The 16,794-nt window shown below is 40.8% G+C and overlaps 1 long non-coding RNA gene across 2 annotated transcripts in view; it reads right to left on the bottom strand.

The window, feature by feature from the left end:
* Nucleotides 1–16,794, bottom strand: part of LOC147874023 (uncharacterized) — a 236,715-nt gene that overhangs the window by 84,661 nt on the left and 135,260 nt on the right. The window lies entirely within an intron of this gene.

The raw sequence follows: 16,794 nt of genomic DNA, 5'->3' as shown, positions 1-16,794 counted from the left end.
CGATAGATATTGTTAGAATTTCTTTGTTCAAAACTGGGCTATGCATAACCACCAGACGTTTTACAGACATTTCTCTGAGACATGATATGATACATGACACATACTACATACCACGTATTACGTAAGATATGGGACATGATATGCCTGTCTTTCCATACGAAGTAGTTTTTGTTGGATGGAACAGAGACAATTCTCTCAATTATCATTGGTCTCGAAACTTCATCTTCAGATTATTAGAGGTCTGAAGTTGCCGGACGAGGATGTACAGCGCAGGCCCAGATTCATTCGACACACTTTGCTTTCAGCCCACGTAAATGGCAGGGACGAGCGTTGTAATTACCCAGATACAGAACAGAGACGAGAGGAAAGCCAACACTTGGATCCGTGACGCGGGACTTAACATCAATAAGAGGCAAGCAAATATTACAGCTCGGCATTCACAGGTGGTTTCATAAAGGAGTTTAGAGACTCCTCAGTGTATCTTTGCTCATGTGGATCCTGGCTATTTTACGACGTACTGATTTATTTTGTTTATTATTTAATTTTGTCTGTTAAATTGATTTTATTTAATTTTATTCAATAGTTGTTTCATTGTTTTGATTCTTACGTACTTCTCGATTTTCAATTATATTTCTACAACTTGGTTTCAGATTTTGGTATAAAATAATTACTTTTTGATTTCTTTCGAACACACATTTTGTAAAAGCCTTTTTGATATGCTTTTGGTTATAATTTCACTGTACGGTTCTCTGCATGCGGTTTTTTGGGACATTTTTCCTGGATACAGTTTTTCGGATGGGTTTTTTTAAATAATACTTTTTCTATGTGGTTTTTTGCTTACAGTTAGCTCAGTATGGGTTTAGTTTTTATACTTTACGTTACGTTGCATTATGTTATTGTTAATTTCCTTTAGGTGATGTCCTGTTACGGTACGTTAATTTATTTTGGCTATGTTGGTATCGTTTGGATTAGTTCAGGTTGAGTTAGTTTGGATTATTGTTGATTACTTTATGAAATATTCACAAACAGAAATGTTTACAATTGTTTAATCCTATACCGAACTAAACAAAATCTGATTTAGTGTCAACCACATTATTGTCGACAACTTCTATTTTCCAAGTCGACACACGTTCAGTTTTTTCAAAGCTATAATTTTCAGTTGCGAACGAATTCCTACATAGGGTAGGGCATTTCTCACGAATAATTAAATGTTTTCATTGCTTACGATGTCAGGAATATATGATTTGGTGTACCACATCAAGGTTCCTTAAGGAATTTACTGCTGCGAAGTTTATACATATGTATTTAACAATTTCGGAGTTACGACTTTTGGGACGAACAAATTGTGAATTGTACGGTCCCGCTCCAGTCACTGCGGTTTATGATTCCTATTGCAGACTCTGCACCCCAGACAGAAGTTGAGGTGGGAAACCACATTTCAGTTAGAAGCACCCTCGGGGTAGAATTTGCATCTTCCCACGATCAAAGTACGAGAAGGGAGGTGAATATAATATGCAGGAAACGAGAGCTACAGTTTAAAGTGAGAAGCTGATATAACATTCAAAAAGATTTCATTCGTCAATACGAGGGAATCTGAAAGAATATGGAACACCCGTGCCAGAATCTCCGGTCTTGCACGTGAAACCTCAAGACCAGTGTCGCTGTGATTGATTACGGTGTCACTAACCCACCCACGATTTAATCTTTTTAACATTTCCGTCGGTTACAAAAGAAGTTTAATTTAGTGTTTCAGTCCATCATCAATTCCGAATTTCTTGCATGTATACGGTGCGATGTCCTTCTAGGTCAGGGGCGCACAAAATACTGCAGAAAACTGTCCCCGATAAAAATTCAATCCGACCTGCTGAGAAGTTATTAATAACAATAATCTTTTCCAATTGTATGGCGCCTCGTTCGTAATATAGGAAGATTATTTTGCAGGTTACAAGTGAAAGTTTTGGCTTCCCCGGAAACACGTATATTAGTTAATCATATTATCAATTAGTATAACTTAAACTTGAATATAAAATCCTAATAGCCCCGATCCAGCTTCAGTTTAATTTGAGTCTCAAGATCTTGAGAACCCCAATCAACGATTAAGTTACCATGTACCAATTAATTATTCGCCCTGAAGATTAAAAATAAGATAGAAACGAGAAAAAATGTATATAGTAAGAGGAGGGAAGAAGGCAAGTATACGTCAGAGAATAAGACATCAAATTAATTTCGATCCAGGCTCTCAAAACATCCTCATTCCAGCAGGATTATCTGTTTATTAAACGTTTAACCCAATTAATCGCAAGAAGATAAGTGTTTCGTTCTTTTCGACATCTGTTTCCAATGTCAGTTTTGCAAACTTGAGGAAGCTGAACCTAAACTTTTGTCTCGTAGTTTCGACCTCTCTCCCACGCAATTCCTGCGTAATCTGCGTGTAGCTTCGGATCCCAGCAGATTACGTGCGGTCTCTGTTCCAGAGCTGACATACCTGCAGGTACCAACGTTTCCGAATCTTACGCTCAAAACTCGAAGCAAAGTTTAGTCGATGTTCCACTACGCGGTTCGATAGTGCGTCATAGGTCTCCATGACGTCGCCACAGAAGATAATCGAGGCGTCGCGACGACGTCACAGGTGAGGGAGCCCAGATCTGCTGTTCGCTGGCCAACTATAAATTCTGCCCTGTTAGTGCCACTGCATTTCTGGCATGCAGCCATAGCAAAGAGCCATGAATTATTCGGGCTAATTTACGAGTTTCCATTAGTAGCGACCGTACATGCGCATAGTAACTCGCGCCTACAGCATATACAGTCCGCATCGCATCTAAACTGGTACGCTCGTTTTCATACCAGTAGAACATCGGTTAATCAGTGCCTCCAACATCTGCAAAATAAATACTGACTCTGACACACTACAAAACACAAGCATCGAAAGTGTTCACATTCAAATTTGTCATCTCTCATAAATTCTAGTATTTCCGTTCCAGATTTCAAGTACAGGTTCTTGTATTAAGCACACCTTTTAAAGAGAGATTCTTATCATAATTTAGACTCTTGACAACACTTCAACGCATTATCTTTATAATTAATTATGACATCAGCGCTTCTGTAATATAATCTGAAAGAAAGATATTCCCTGCCTTAACTAAAAACTATGAAACCAAGTAACACTGTCGAGAAGCTAGCAGTCGCTAAAGCAGTCAAGGAAATTTCCCACATTTTATAACATAAAACCTAAAATTCATCACCGTACTCAAAACAGCCTTTATACTGAGCCATATCGATGCTGTACACGCTGAACACGCAACGTCACAACCCAGAAAACAAATCCAAAATTTTCACATCGCCGTGAACCCCTACAAATCTCACACGGTTTTGGAATGCGAGCGGTCAGGGCAACAGAGAAGCGCGTATACTGGAGGGCCTCTCTGGCGAGGGGCAGTGTTAATTATTGACGCCGTACGAACATTGCACGAGTCAACAGCAGAGCGGCGAGAGAGGGAGAGATGCCAGACGTGGACCAGTATTCTGTAAAGTGTTTCTGAAATATTCATCAACTACCCTTCCTCGTCCTAACAATCCCTTACTTACTCACCATAACTTCCGGCCTTTTTTTTAACCTAACCGATTTCTTTAAAGCGGATCACAAACTCCGCGGAGCAGCTGTTCAACAAATTCCTTGCATTTTATAAAACCCGAAGGTTCATTGTCGTGTTCACAAAATCCCACCACCGGTGCTTACCCTGAACCACATCCAATCCTCACCGAAAACGATTTCCCTAATATTCATTTTAATAATATCCTACCGAAAGACGTGGTCGAATGGTTAACGCTCCTCTTTCGTTTTCAAGAGGTCCCGGACTAACGTAATTGAGATTTTCGTAATTTTCCTCAGTCCCTCTAGGAAAATGTCGGGATGTTACCTTAAATTAGACCACGACCACAATTCATTATTCACTATCATCCTCACTACTGAATAAGCGTCGTTAAATAAATTATAAATATCCTTCCATCTATCTCTGGGTCTTCGCAGTGGTCTCTTTCCTTGTCGCTTTGATTTGATGATCAATATTTGTGAAGAGTTCAAACTGTGACAATGATTGTGTTCTGGGATGTTGCGCAGCGTAATCTGACGTAATTACCGACGTTTCAGAGGTGTTTGCTGCCTCCGGACGAGTCTAGTAAAGCAGTCGGGTTTTGTGCCGGTGCGATTGACAGGAATTTGGCTTCAAGAACCGTGATGATGTTTTCACATTTCATTCAGTTCATGAAGAATTGTTACAAATATTGAACTTTCAATGAGATTTGCAGGCATCGCTGTTCATCACAAAAAGCTTCACTCCCGTCAACTTTGTCGAGTCACACTACGCCAGCTCTCAAATCACAATTTTCGTTTCGAAACTTTATTTTTGTGAAATTTTAGTACAGAATTTCAAACAAACACAACTGAAGTATTTTTTTTAACCCACATCGCTATAATACGCCGGTGGGATGCTCACAAAATAATTTGAACACGGGCCGGCCTACCTCCTCCTGCTCAGCTCAACACCCAGGAGGGTCTACGTGATTGGAACTGAATTAAAAATAAATTATTAATCAAGCTGTTGCAATGACCAACGCTAAGGGCGAGTGTGTGTTTTGTGCGTGCGTGCGGTTAATTATGCCAAGCAAACTTCTGTGTTGAAGCTGGTTACAGTAACGAATCCACAGTAGTTCCTTTGTACAATATTACACGGGTTGTTGTTATTATTATTATTATTATTTTAAACATATAATTATTAATCGTGGTAGAAATTGCTTCTTATAATTAAAAAGAGGTTATAAATAACAAACAGGCAAGGATATGGAAGAAATCAATCTTGTCCTAACTCAAGGTAGTCTTGGCATTTGCCACGAGGTACTAAGGAAAACCACGATAAACCTAAATCTCAGGATCGGCGATCTCAGGGTCGGGACTTGCTAACAGAACCTCCAGATTCTAAGCAGCGTTTTCTAACAATCTGGCTGCGACTTCGTGTTTTCCACTGACCAATCAATAAATAAATTCACTGATATATGAAGTTATTTTGCTAATTTATGCAGAATATAATGCATATAAAGAACATGATGAGAGAGAAAAAAAATATAAAAGCTGATAAACTTGAAACTATTTCTTGTACAAACGTAATCCTTGTGAGTAGCCTGGCCTAACAGACGTGATCTCCGTAAAATCGTCCACATTCCTGCATTTCTACTCGTACAGACACCGGTTTCCGCTACAGTCTTACTGTGTGGAACAGAAGCGTAGACACCACGCGAAGTACTGGACCGATGCCAGGTATAAAACAAGCCTGCAAAAGGAAATCCTTCAGCGGTACCGCCAAAGAGCGAACGCGTTACTGACAGTTTTGCACACCGAAGCGTTGAGTCTTCCTTTGCCTTGATTATCTCCATCCTCCCTCCCTCCCTCTTTACCTCAGTTCCTCTCTTTTATAATACTTCTAATGTAGAGAGATCTTGTCCATCATCAGAGCTCCCTGTTCAGTTAGCATGCTTTGCATTACTATTCATAGCACCATTAAGTAAATGACATCTTCTGCTCTCGCTTGTAGCCTCGTTCTTTGTGTTAAGCCATTCCACTCCTCTCTCCTATCTATGTTCATCTTCTGCGCTAGTTTTCACCTTGAACAAAATCAAATTCTCTCTCACTTTATAATTTCCAATCAATCGGTTTTCCAGTAAAAAAATGTCCAGTTTCACCATTAAAAAATTCTCGTTAAACACACACATAACTTTCCAGTTATTCTAAAATCAGACAACTAAATAATCGATAACTTTAAGATCACCGACAGCTACCAGGACATTTAGCAACTCTGAATCAACAAGTGAAGTCTTAAAGATGGCTGTCTTCTGGGTTGTACTGCCGTGTAGTCTGATAGAAGTTTACCGACGTAACAGTGGTTCCTGCTGCCTCCATTATCAGGGCGACTGACAGACCTCACGGCGTTACAACCCAAAACAGAGCCATCTTCAAACTCGCTGTCGTACAAACTTCAAATACTACGAACTGAGGTGGTTATTATGAATGTTTGAGCGTGGTTATGCAAAACGATGAAGTAGGAGCGACCATCATCTGATTCAAAGTCTGGACGTACGGGAAGAGAAAGCTATAAAAATGTTGCCATCTTCTATAGCCACAATTTAAACAGAATTGTAATTAAACCAGTTAGCACTCAGTTATCTTCTTCAAACGTCACAAACTCGGATCAAATTCTGTTTCCTAGTCACCACGCATTTCAAGCGTCAGACATCGCTCGAGGCTCTAAAATTCAGAAATAATTTCCCAATACAAAACACACCATTACCAGTAACAAGCAAAGCCGCCACTACATATGAGTTTGGTATGCGCGTCGTAATACCAGATAACAAGCATTGCTTTTGGAGCTTAGAATCCTCTTTGGATCCAACGTCAGCAAACCTTAAACGAGAGAGAAATCTTTTCTCTCTGCTCATCCACGTGAAGTAAACTTGAGTTCTTGAACGCGCCCTCACTCCGGAGTCTTAATTACTCTGATCTGCATTGTATGAGCTGGCACTGGTGCACGCTATGAGAAACTCATAAAGGCTTAAGGATTCAGTCAGGCATAGAAATCACTGAAAATGAATATGGCGAGGCCAGAAGTACGAGCTTCTGAAATACTGAAGCCATATAAAACACAGCAGCGAGCAATATGGGCATTGATCACCACTTGCGTAACACACTCGTAATTTACATATTTTTCAGAGAGGGCGTAGCTTTCTCCAGGATTTCATCTCTCATCTGACGTCAGAGTGAGGGATGCAATACATTGGTGCATAAGCGTTCGTCTGGATGGACATTCCTACGTCGAGATTCCGCTCTGTTCATAACTAACTCGCTCGATGAGGCAAAAGTCTTGGTCAAAATATGACCTTGACTCGAAGATTCATTAACGTTCATTACACTGGTCCCTATCCCGAGTCAGATTAATCCAATCCACACTCTCAAAAAAATTAATTTTAACTCCGTTTTAATATTACCGTCCATTCTACACCTGGGTAAATCAAGTCATATAAAGAAGCTTAGGATCTTCGAAACCAGATTATTTAATGAGCCCTTCCGCGCGTGTCACACGTCTCGCTCATCTTAAGATTATCGCATTTTGAAATAGATGGTACATATAGTTACCACTTATCCCTAAAGCATTAAGAGGCGAGAGAACAATTAAAATGCAAGTCCATAGGAAATTGCAAACTCCTGCAATCGGTCTCCACTGTGTTCGAGGTCGTCTGGCTACTTAAAGTGTTCATGGAGCCCACTAATGTGACCCTTTCATCGACTGTCATGAGAGCTTTCGACCGGATCCCTATTGAAGCAAACCCCGCGCGAGCTGAAGTGGTCGAGTTGTAGTAATGGACAAACATGTATTTGTACTGTTAAGGGAAGAAAGGGTTTGAGAGGCTCGTAGGGTGGCATAAGTCACATTCAAGGGCGCACTTGTCTTCTCGCTAAGGGCCTAGTAGTCACACTTAGTCTTGCCGGATATTAACGGCCACACTGCGTGCACCCCCGCGGTCGTCATAGGCTGGCTTCCTTTGTAACACAGGCTGCAGGCAGTAATATCGGCTTCTCCATCTGTCAGAACGTTCTCTGTCGTCCAGAGGATATTCTCCTGTGATCTTTACACATTCATCGCTAATATTTCAATTAGTAAATTAAGAGAAAAAATAGAGCTTTGAAAAATACGTAACGGAGATTCAGAACAGCCTGGCGTTTTACACGGGACACTGGATTTACGACTGACATGTTTAAAAAAAAACTCTGGACAAAATTCCTTACCGCAAAAACGTTCCATGCGACGCAGAGCTACGAGCTCTTATGAAATACTTCTATAGGTGGGTACAAGATTAGGTAGGATCGTCCCAAGAAAAAATTATTCTCAAGAAAAAAAGGTTTATAAATGTGTTTTATCTGCATTTTACGACCGACGAAATTTCCGCTGCGCAGTCACAAGCTTAAAACCGTCTGAAGGACTTCGCCCTCTTCTTAAGATTCCTTTTCGCGAGTGACACCTACATAAATAATCTTGCTCGCCTTTCATGGGGCCCAGCAGGTTCACAGGCGAATCCAGATCCACGCCCTCACACGTTTTCTGAGAACCATCTTAACGCTGACCTTTTATCTCCCACGTGGTCAAGTTTCTGATCAATATTTCGCGTGCCACGTGTGATGACACGCGTCCACGTGTTATATTAAACCTTGATACGATCATCACCCTAATAACATTTATAGAAGATTATAAATTATGAAGCTTCTCACCATTTAATTCTTAGGGTACGCATAAAAATAAAAGATGTGAGTCCTCTTCGCGAGTTCTGCATTTCCTTCCGTCGCCGAATGCACGACCTGCATTTCCTTCAACCGTCGTCTACGATCCAGCCAAGTGGCAATTGAACATGACGACGAACTTGGGGAATATTCGTGGGTAAATGGGGAATCAACTCGGTCACGATTCTGCAACGACGGGGAGGAGAGAAGGGAGAAATTGTGCTTGACTAAGAATCGGTAACTGCTAGCAGTGACAGGTACGTGACCAACCGAACATAAGACCTGCTGACTGAACAGGAGCGTCGTGTGAAGAGGGTAGCCGCGATTCAAGGATACAAATGTGTATGAGTGTAAGGACGGCAAAAGCCAATTCCGAAGACGTTTAATTTAAAATCGTAAAGGACGTTGTAGCAAGTTGCAAGATAAAATATCGAGTAGTTGAAATTCAATTACAGAAGAAGAGATTTTATTCTCCAGAATTATCAGTTCCTCTTATGTGTTTTTTGAATGACGGTCTGAAGAGGTTTCGACCAACTTTAAGCGTTAAAATCTGTTACTGATTTCATATAGCTCGTATTTATCCAAACTATGTGCCACACTTTGAAACTCAACATTAAAAACACCTCAGAGTTTTGGGGTTTACAAAAAGCATAGGCAAAACCAAACGAAGCTTCGAGGCTTTCGAGAATAATAATTAGATATATTGATTACAGGAGAATGAAAGATGATATTTCAAATACCAATTTATCGTTAAATCGCACTGTGATCGTGTCGGGTGACCTTGGATGAATTTCGGATGATATGTTGTGGGTTACTTCAAAGGCAGTATACCAGTATAGAATTAGAGAGAATAAAGAAAACCACGTAATGATGTTGTGATAGAGATTTAATCCCAACGCAGTTAGGATCGCTAATGTTAACAAAAACATTTTCGGTAAGTTTAGCCAGAAGTAAAGAATCAACATACGTGACACTGATTTTGACAGGAAAATATATCTAAAATTTGCCGTTTGGACGATCGAGGTGAATAATATTAAAAATAACATTAAGGAACTGTTTTTTTTAACATGTGAATGTGTCAAAGTGGTTAAGGACCGGACCAATGGTGAGTATCTCTCTTGACTTCTCTCATCTGGGCAGTGTTGATAATAAAATGAAAGATCATTAGAATAAAATCATTTCACAGAGATTGGTTCACTTACAATTAACCGAGTCTCGAACAAAACACAGCGCATTTCCCTTCTCATCTGTCTTCATCTTAATAATATTTGACTTCCAGAAAATTAGAGACTAAAGTCATTTCTTGTTTGTGTGTTTGTGTGTGTGGGGGGGGAGGGGGCAGAGGGGAGATTCCGGGAGCCTGTTGTTAGCTAGAAGTTAATTAATCTTCATCAATGGATGCAAGAAAGTCAGTTATTGTTCTCAAATTCTAGTGAATTTAAGTCCACAGTAATGGATTTTTGTATTATACATATATCTTTAAGAAAGTGATAAACAGTATGCATTTAGACTGTAAAATTAACCTGTCATTAGGGATTTTGAAGTACTGTTTATAATTTATGGATTCCGAAAATGGAGAGAATGTTTCATTAACGGTGTTGTGCAATAAGCCTTGAAGATGAACAGTACTTTCACTGCTGATACGAGAAGTATATGATACTCTATCCGTCAGTTTTAGTGCTATTCATCGTCCTGATGATGGCGGCAGGAAGGGCCTCTGAAACGGTGGTAAACTTCTACAAGGCTACATAGCGCTACAACCTAGATGACAGTCATCTTCGAATTCGCCGCCTCAAATCCTATTTAGGGAAGTGATTGCCTGTACCGACCTCCAAGCCTTAATTTCGGAATTCTTTTCTCTCAGACTTTCGCCGATGCGTTTTCAACAACAGGAGTCCTATAACTGAAGGAACGATTATCCTAACTCTCATCGGGAGTGGCTGAGGAAAACAACAAAAACGTTCAGCGACGACCACGCCAAAATTGAACTTGCCACGCCACTGATGGTTGCGTGTATTCCATCACACGTGTCTTCCGGAAGTGATGAAACGGAAGTGTAAGTGACATCAGCAGGCTGCCTCCAGTTCCTGGAGTGGATGTCTCGCGCTGTCCAAAATGTAAAAGACAATGGTAGGGAGGTTCGGCTGACCCGGATGACTCAGTGATCGGCCCGCAATTAATGCTTCCTGCTGTACCGGCCGGCTGAGTTCCACAAGCAGGAAGAACAGACTCCTGTTACAAATGAAAACCTATCTGCACATCCCCCCCCACGCCCAACCCCACATACCCCTCCCGAAACACTGACGTCACCATCGCCCCTCTGAACCTCCACTGCTTGAATACATCCACAGGATCTCACGGCAGCGAGTACAAAAATGGTTGTCTTCTGGGATACCATCTCTTTCTTGGTCTTACAAGTGGACGTTTTCCACGATGTTTCCACAGTGATATTAGATGAAAACCCACGCGATAGAGAGATTTTAAAAAAAAACCTGTTTGAAATTAAGACAATGTTCGTTGGTTTGTTAGTTTGTTTGTAACCACCCAGAATGAGAACTGATACATGCTGATTACATGAAAATACCTAAGATTTTCAGCGTTATTTTTATACTGTACAGATGATGAACTAGATTATATATTCGCGGAAGAGGCCATGGCCTGTTTTAAACAAGTGTTCCGTCAGTTTTGTATGTGAAACGAGGAACGAGGCAGGCTGAGATCTGAACTTCGGACTTCCCGAATGCACTCCTGTGATCACAGACCTTTTATTTTCAGATTTGTACCTGTCGAGATTTAATCCAAGATTTTACATGTAGTGCATGTGCTCTAAGACTTATATCATCTACATGTAAGCTGGTTTAACGTAGGTTCATAGAGTAAAGCGTGACTTCACATATCGAAACCGCTCCGCACGTGTTAGTTAGTGTACTGAGGTCGTCAAGACCAATCAGCATTATTCAAATGAAGGCAGTACAAAGCCAGAGACAATGGCCCCCTTGATTACGGGCCTCCCCTTCGCCCCCAAACCCCACCCCCACTTCTTTTTTGCATAAAGGCAATAACGAGACATCGCTTTTTTCCGACGTATTTCTGAGTTACGCTCCAGAAACCATTGCCCTTCTGCTCGGGGGATGAGGAACGCAAATGTACCTGAAGGGCGAAACCGCAGTAATGCAGCTAAATGACTGGAAGAAACGCGAGGTGATAAAGCGATGTTAAAGAAAACAGGGGAGGAATGCGTGTGAGAGGAATAAGGGAGAAGGTTGCAGAAGGAAAGACAGAAACAAAGGAAGAAATGAAGGAAAGAGGCAGAACGGAGAAGAATCAACAAAGCCACAAAGAACTGGAAAACGAAGACGGAAAAATAGAGAAGCAAAGACGGGAAAATGGAGAATAAGAAACAAAGAAAAGGAGGGACAAGAGAAACTCGCGGTGCTTGTCAAAATCCGAGCACGTTTTGAATTTTGTCTTTTCTGGGCGAAACGACGCTGCAGAAGGAGGTCTGTCGCGCCGTCGGAATACTGAATTCCACTGCGAAAGCAGTGATACCCACCCGGTCGGGGGGGGGGGGGGGATTCCCTGCAGACAGCGAACCAGAAGAGGCGCGATCAACAGTCGCATCGCCGAGGGTGCAATATAAGAAGCAAGGGGGGAAAGGCGACAGAGCGAGCCGAAAGCGCCTTGCTGCCTCAGACACGTAGACCGGAAGTGCCGTGGATCGAACCCGGTCGAAACCTCGACGTCTGTGGACCAATTTCTCTGACTGGCGACAATTTCGTAACTTTGTTACCTATAAAGCAGGTTACTCACTACTTTAAAAATGACATCTGTCGTTAAGCCGGGACGATGCCCTGTTCCCGAGGATAATATTATTATCTGATACAACCACAGATAGTTTCCTAATTTGCTTCGGGTTCGATTCTCGGTAGGTCCAGGAATATATAATTTCATCACCAAGTCCAGAGGCTTTTCCTTATCTCTGTCAATAAGCCTTCATGAAATGGTGATTAGACTTAAGTACAAATTTTACATTCCGTTTATTATTCTTCGCTCTTAGATAAGCTTACTCTGCTAGTCTGTTCTGGCCTCACGATTATTACATAAGCGTTTTTAAGTTCGTAGTAATACGAATGCCAACCAAAGTGGCCTCTTGGACACTGGGTATGTGGGTTCGAACCTCACTGAACGCATGAATGATTGTCCTTGGCTTCGCGTCTCGTGCTGTCCTGTGTAGGTAGAGATCTTGCGATGGCAGATGCCCCCTCCCCGGCCAAGGTGTCCGACCAGCTGTCGAGAAAGCTTTTGAGGAACATCTTAGAAACAATCTGCTTGGGTTCTCCGAGAACTGTACAGTGTAAGAAAAGTTAGAAAATAAATTGTTTGAATTTGTTATATCATTAGGAGAAACATAACAACGGAGGAGCCCGTTACATTTTCATGAATTTAAACATTTCAAATTGTAATGTACTGCCTGTGAGATACAGTTGTGAGAACGATGATCCGTAATAATTCCAAGTAAATTCTTTGTCACTAAATGATGACACTGTGTTACTCCACGTGTTAATAAGCGTTAAATTCATAATCAATATGGAAGTAATTCAGCAAGGAAGTCCTTTGCTTGTATACCTTGTTACACTGCGGGAGACAAAACCTTTATCCATTCTTTGTGTTAAAAGTTTTAATGACATCATTAGTAGGAGCAACAAGTTCCTGGCGAGCTTCAAGACATCCTTAGGGGTGGACAAAAAGAGGCAATCTTGCTACAAACTCCATCGAGGCATAGTATTTGGCATTCTGAATATTAAAATCAAATTAACCGCCTCTGGTATCAATGAAAACATAATTTTAAGCTAGTGATACGCAACCCGCGTTTCAGGGGGTTGATCGTGGCACGTGGGAATATTTCAGTCTACGTTATGTAGCGGGGTAAATCCCTCCACTACAACACCAAGTCTTCACTATCTTCACACGCTGATACATGCATTCCGAGTAGTTTATACGTGTGCAGTATTCAGTGGCGTGTCTACGCATACTTATAAGGCAACGACCCGCAGCTCAGGATGTCACTTTGCATCCACATGTATCCCGCACGCATCAAATGAACTGTACTACCCATAATTCCACGTCATCAAGGCTTGAAATATCTCGTTCATAAGTCAACACCAACACAAAGTACTGAAACTTAACGTGCTCAAAAATCGATATTGCGCCTTTAAATTTCTGAAGCCGACGACAATCTAAATATTATTTAATAACTCAGTCCGTACCGCAAAGAAAACCCAGCACTTCGTCTTAACAAATATCACCTAGTTAATGCTGTTTAAGAAAATAATTTGTATTTACTTCGAAAATCATAGGAAATCTATTAATATGTACTGTAGGAAAATGATGAATTATTCATTATCGAAAGACAAAGGTACTTATCACCGGGCTTTAACTTCTCCACAAACTAGAGACAATGAAAGCTTGCACAAAGCTCAGTTAGGGCTCTAAGTTTCCCCGTCGCCTATCTTAAAAGCTTAAACTCCAGAATACATCAAAATTATAATTTTACCTCTTGTTTTGTATGCGTGTTAAATTTAGTATCGCACATTAAGAGAGTAACAGAAATTAAGTGTGGAAATGTCTGACTTTTGGTTTGTATCGCCGTGTAGTCTGAGGGAAGTTCAGTTCTATTAAGTGACTAGATCTCTTTAAGTTTTTGACTTTCGCTTTTAGGGAATTGTCGAGAAAATTCGATAATTTTACCTTTTAAATGGCGTCCAAATACCGTGGATCATTTCCCAAACAAGGCTCATGTTAAATTTTGAAATGTAAATCTTCACTGACATGTTTTTATTCATCGCTTCCTATTAAAGGAACCTTTTATGTACGAAGTTAAACACTGTTTCACGACGTCTACGTGCCTCAGTGAGCGGAGCCAGTCCCCATCTTGCCTGGGCAACACAGAATAAAAGTTCTATTTATACATTATTATCTAAGACCTTGACAATTTTGATCATACCCAGCATTCCCCCCCCCCCCCCAACACCATCAATGAACCCCTTTAGTCCGACAAAATCAGGCGGATCATAATCTACAGTCAGATACAGAGAATCGCAAGTTACGCTGTGTAAATCCACTCACGTTATCATAATTTCTTGTGTCAACATGGCGAACGGATTAGGACATCCGAAACTCCATTATCAGGGATTCTACAATGGTCATGGATAATATTTTAGGGTATTTGCTTTTTACACGTATATAACGAATCAACAAAACTTTGTCAATAAATTCTGTCATATCGTTTACTGCTATAATATGTGATAGGGTCTACAGGAACGCCGTTGATAAGATGAACACTCTCATCTTCAGTAGCCGAAATAGCGTTCAGTATAATGGAGGGACACGTTATCAGCTACTTTACACATCCTGTGTGCTTTGTGGTTATCCTCGGGCTCTCCAGGCAAATTCCAGGGCAGTGTCTCAAATTATGCCACGATCGCGTCCTTCCAAGTCCTTTCTAATTCATGAATCATTATATAACTCGAGATTATAAGTTCTGTACTAACAGGAGCGACATACATTTGAAAGCACAAATCCGTTTACACACTCATTAATGCTCGTCGCGGGACTTCCACCTACACACGAGCGCCCAACACAGGATAACCCAGAAGAATACGTGCATTCAGCGGGTTCAAACCCACGATCCCACTGTTTAAGCATCCGAGATGGTGTCACATCGCGCGATACAAAATTGTCTTAATCGATTAACTGGAAACACAATTTTTCATACAACGAAACAATTTCGATGCAATTTTCGATTTATTTAAAATGAGAATACCCCAGGGTTCGGTATGGTCTAGCCGACTGTGAGACCACACATCACCCACAGAACGTCCTTACATTGTTTGGCCACGCCTCAGTCGATAACAAGAGCCCTTTACATCTGCCTGTGATAACGTCTTAAAATCACAGAAGAATTTCTTTTGTTCACACAAAAGTGGTTCAAAACTGAAAATCCGGCAACATCGTAACTAACCATGAAAAAAAAATATCAGGCAATGTTGCAAATTTCAGGTTCAATATATAACATTTTATAAAAACATAAAGACAAAGAACTTGTGCATTACGATGGCGAAAAAATTTATAAAGTTAATTTGCAGAAAGATAAGACATAATGAAATACTTTTAAGTTTGTAAGATTTGAGGTTTTTACAGCGGTGAGTATGAAGATTTCTGTCTTCTGGGTTGAATCGCCCTGATGACGGAGGCAGTATGACCTCTGAAACGTTGGTAAACATCTACCAGACTACACAGCGCAACAACCCAGAAGACGGAAATCTTCATACTCTGATGATGGAGGCAGTATGACCTCTGAAACGTTGGTAAACATCGACCAGACTATACAGCGCAACAACCCAGAAGACAGAAATCTTCATACTCTGACGACGGAGGCAGTATGACCTCTGAAACGTTGGTAAACATCTACCAGACTACACAGCGCAACAACCCAGAAGACAGAAATCTTCATACTCTGATGATGGAGGCAGTATGACCTCTGAAACGTTGGTAAACATCGACCAGACTACACAGCGCAACAACCCAGAAGACAGAAATCTTCATACTCTGACGACGGAGGCAGTATGACCTCTGAAACGTTGGTAAACATCTACCAGACTATTCAGCGCAACAACCCAGAAGACGGAAATCTTCACTTTTAAGTTTCATTGTAAATACTCGTCTTTCGGTATCGTCAGACGAAGTATTGGTAAAAACTATTGCATGAAACTCTCTCCGAAAACAGGAGCTCGATTTACTCAAAAGAATTTATTAAATCCTTATTTACACGAGCTAAATTGCATAGCTTTTTTATTTTTCTTATTAAAAAAATCTACCGAAATTCTGTATTCTCCTACTAGAAGGTTTAGCCTACATTTGATCTTTCTCGTCAGAATTCGCATCCTGTCCTAGCCCTAACTAGTGTCACGTCCACCTGTACAATTTTTTGTTGTTACACACGAAGTCCAGAATCCTTTACATTTTGGTTTACGCCAATTCAGCTTACATACACAAGGGACTACTGGAATCTCTAAACGATGAATAATGCGTTGGTCGCTGTCCACTGTTTGAGTTACATGATATCCACATTTCTGGAGTTATCTCTACTCCAGCTTTTAAACAATTGGATGTCATAATATTGAGATATTCTTATCGCGTTTTTATCCTGATATTGGCAACACCTGCAATCGAACCAGGGGTCTGCTGAATACAAGGTCTAGTATTCCAGTACGAGATCATCGGGATGGTCTACTTAGATTCGTCTCAGTCCCACGTCATGATAAAGTTGATGGCTAATCGGACCAAGCTCCTTTACAATATATTTGAAAATACATTTTATTATCTATGAGTGTTTATAACTTCGGTTTTCCAAAGACAAGCCACACTGAAGTTTAATTCTGGATATGGCGACTGGAATGTTTTCCGAAACGTCG

This window comes from Zootermopsis nevadensis, unplaced genomic scaffold (genome assembly GCF_977971745.1).
Source record: "Zootermopsis nevadensis isolate Lab colony 2312 unplaced genomic scaffold, Znev_1.0 Znev_ptg000011l, whole genome shotgun sequence".
NCBI classification, from domain to species: domain Eukaryota; kingdom Metazoa; phylum Arthropoda; class Insecta; order Blattodea; family Termopsidae; genus Zootermopsis; species Zootermopsis nevadensis.
Note: the sequence above shows the minus strand (reverse complement) of the source record. Positions and strands in the feature narration are given on the sequence as shown.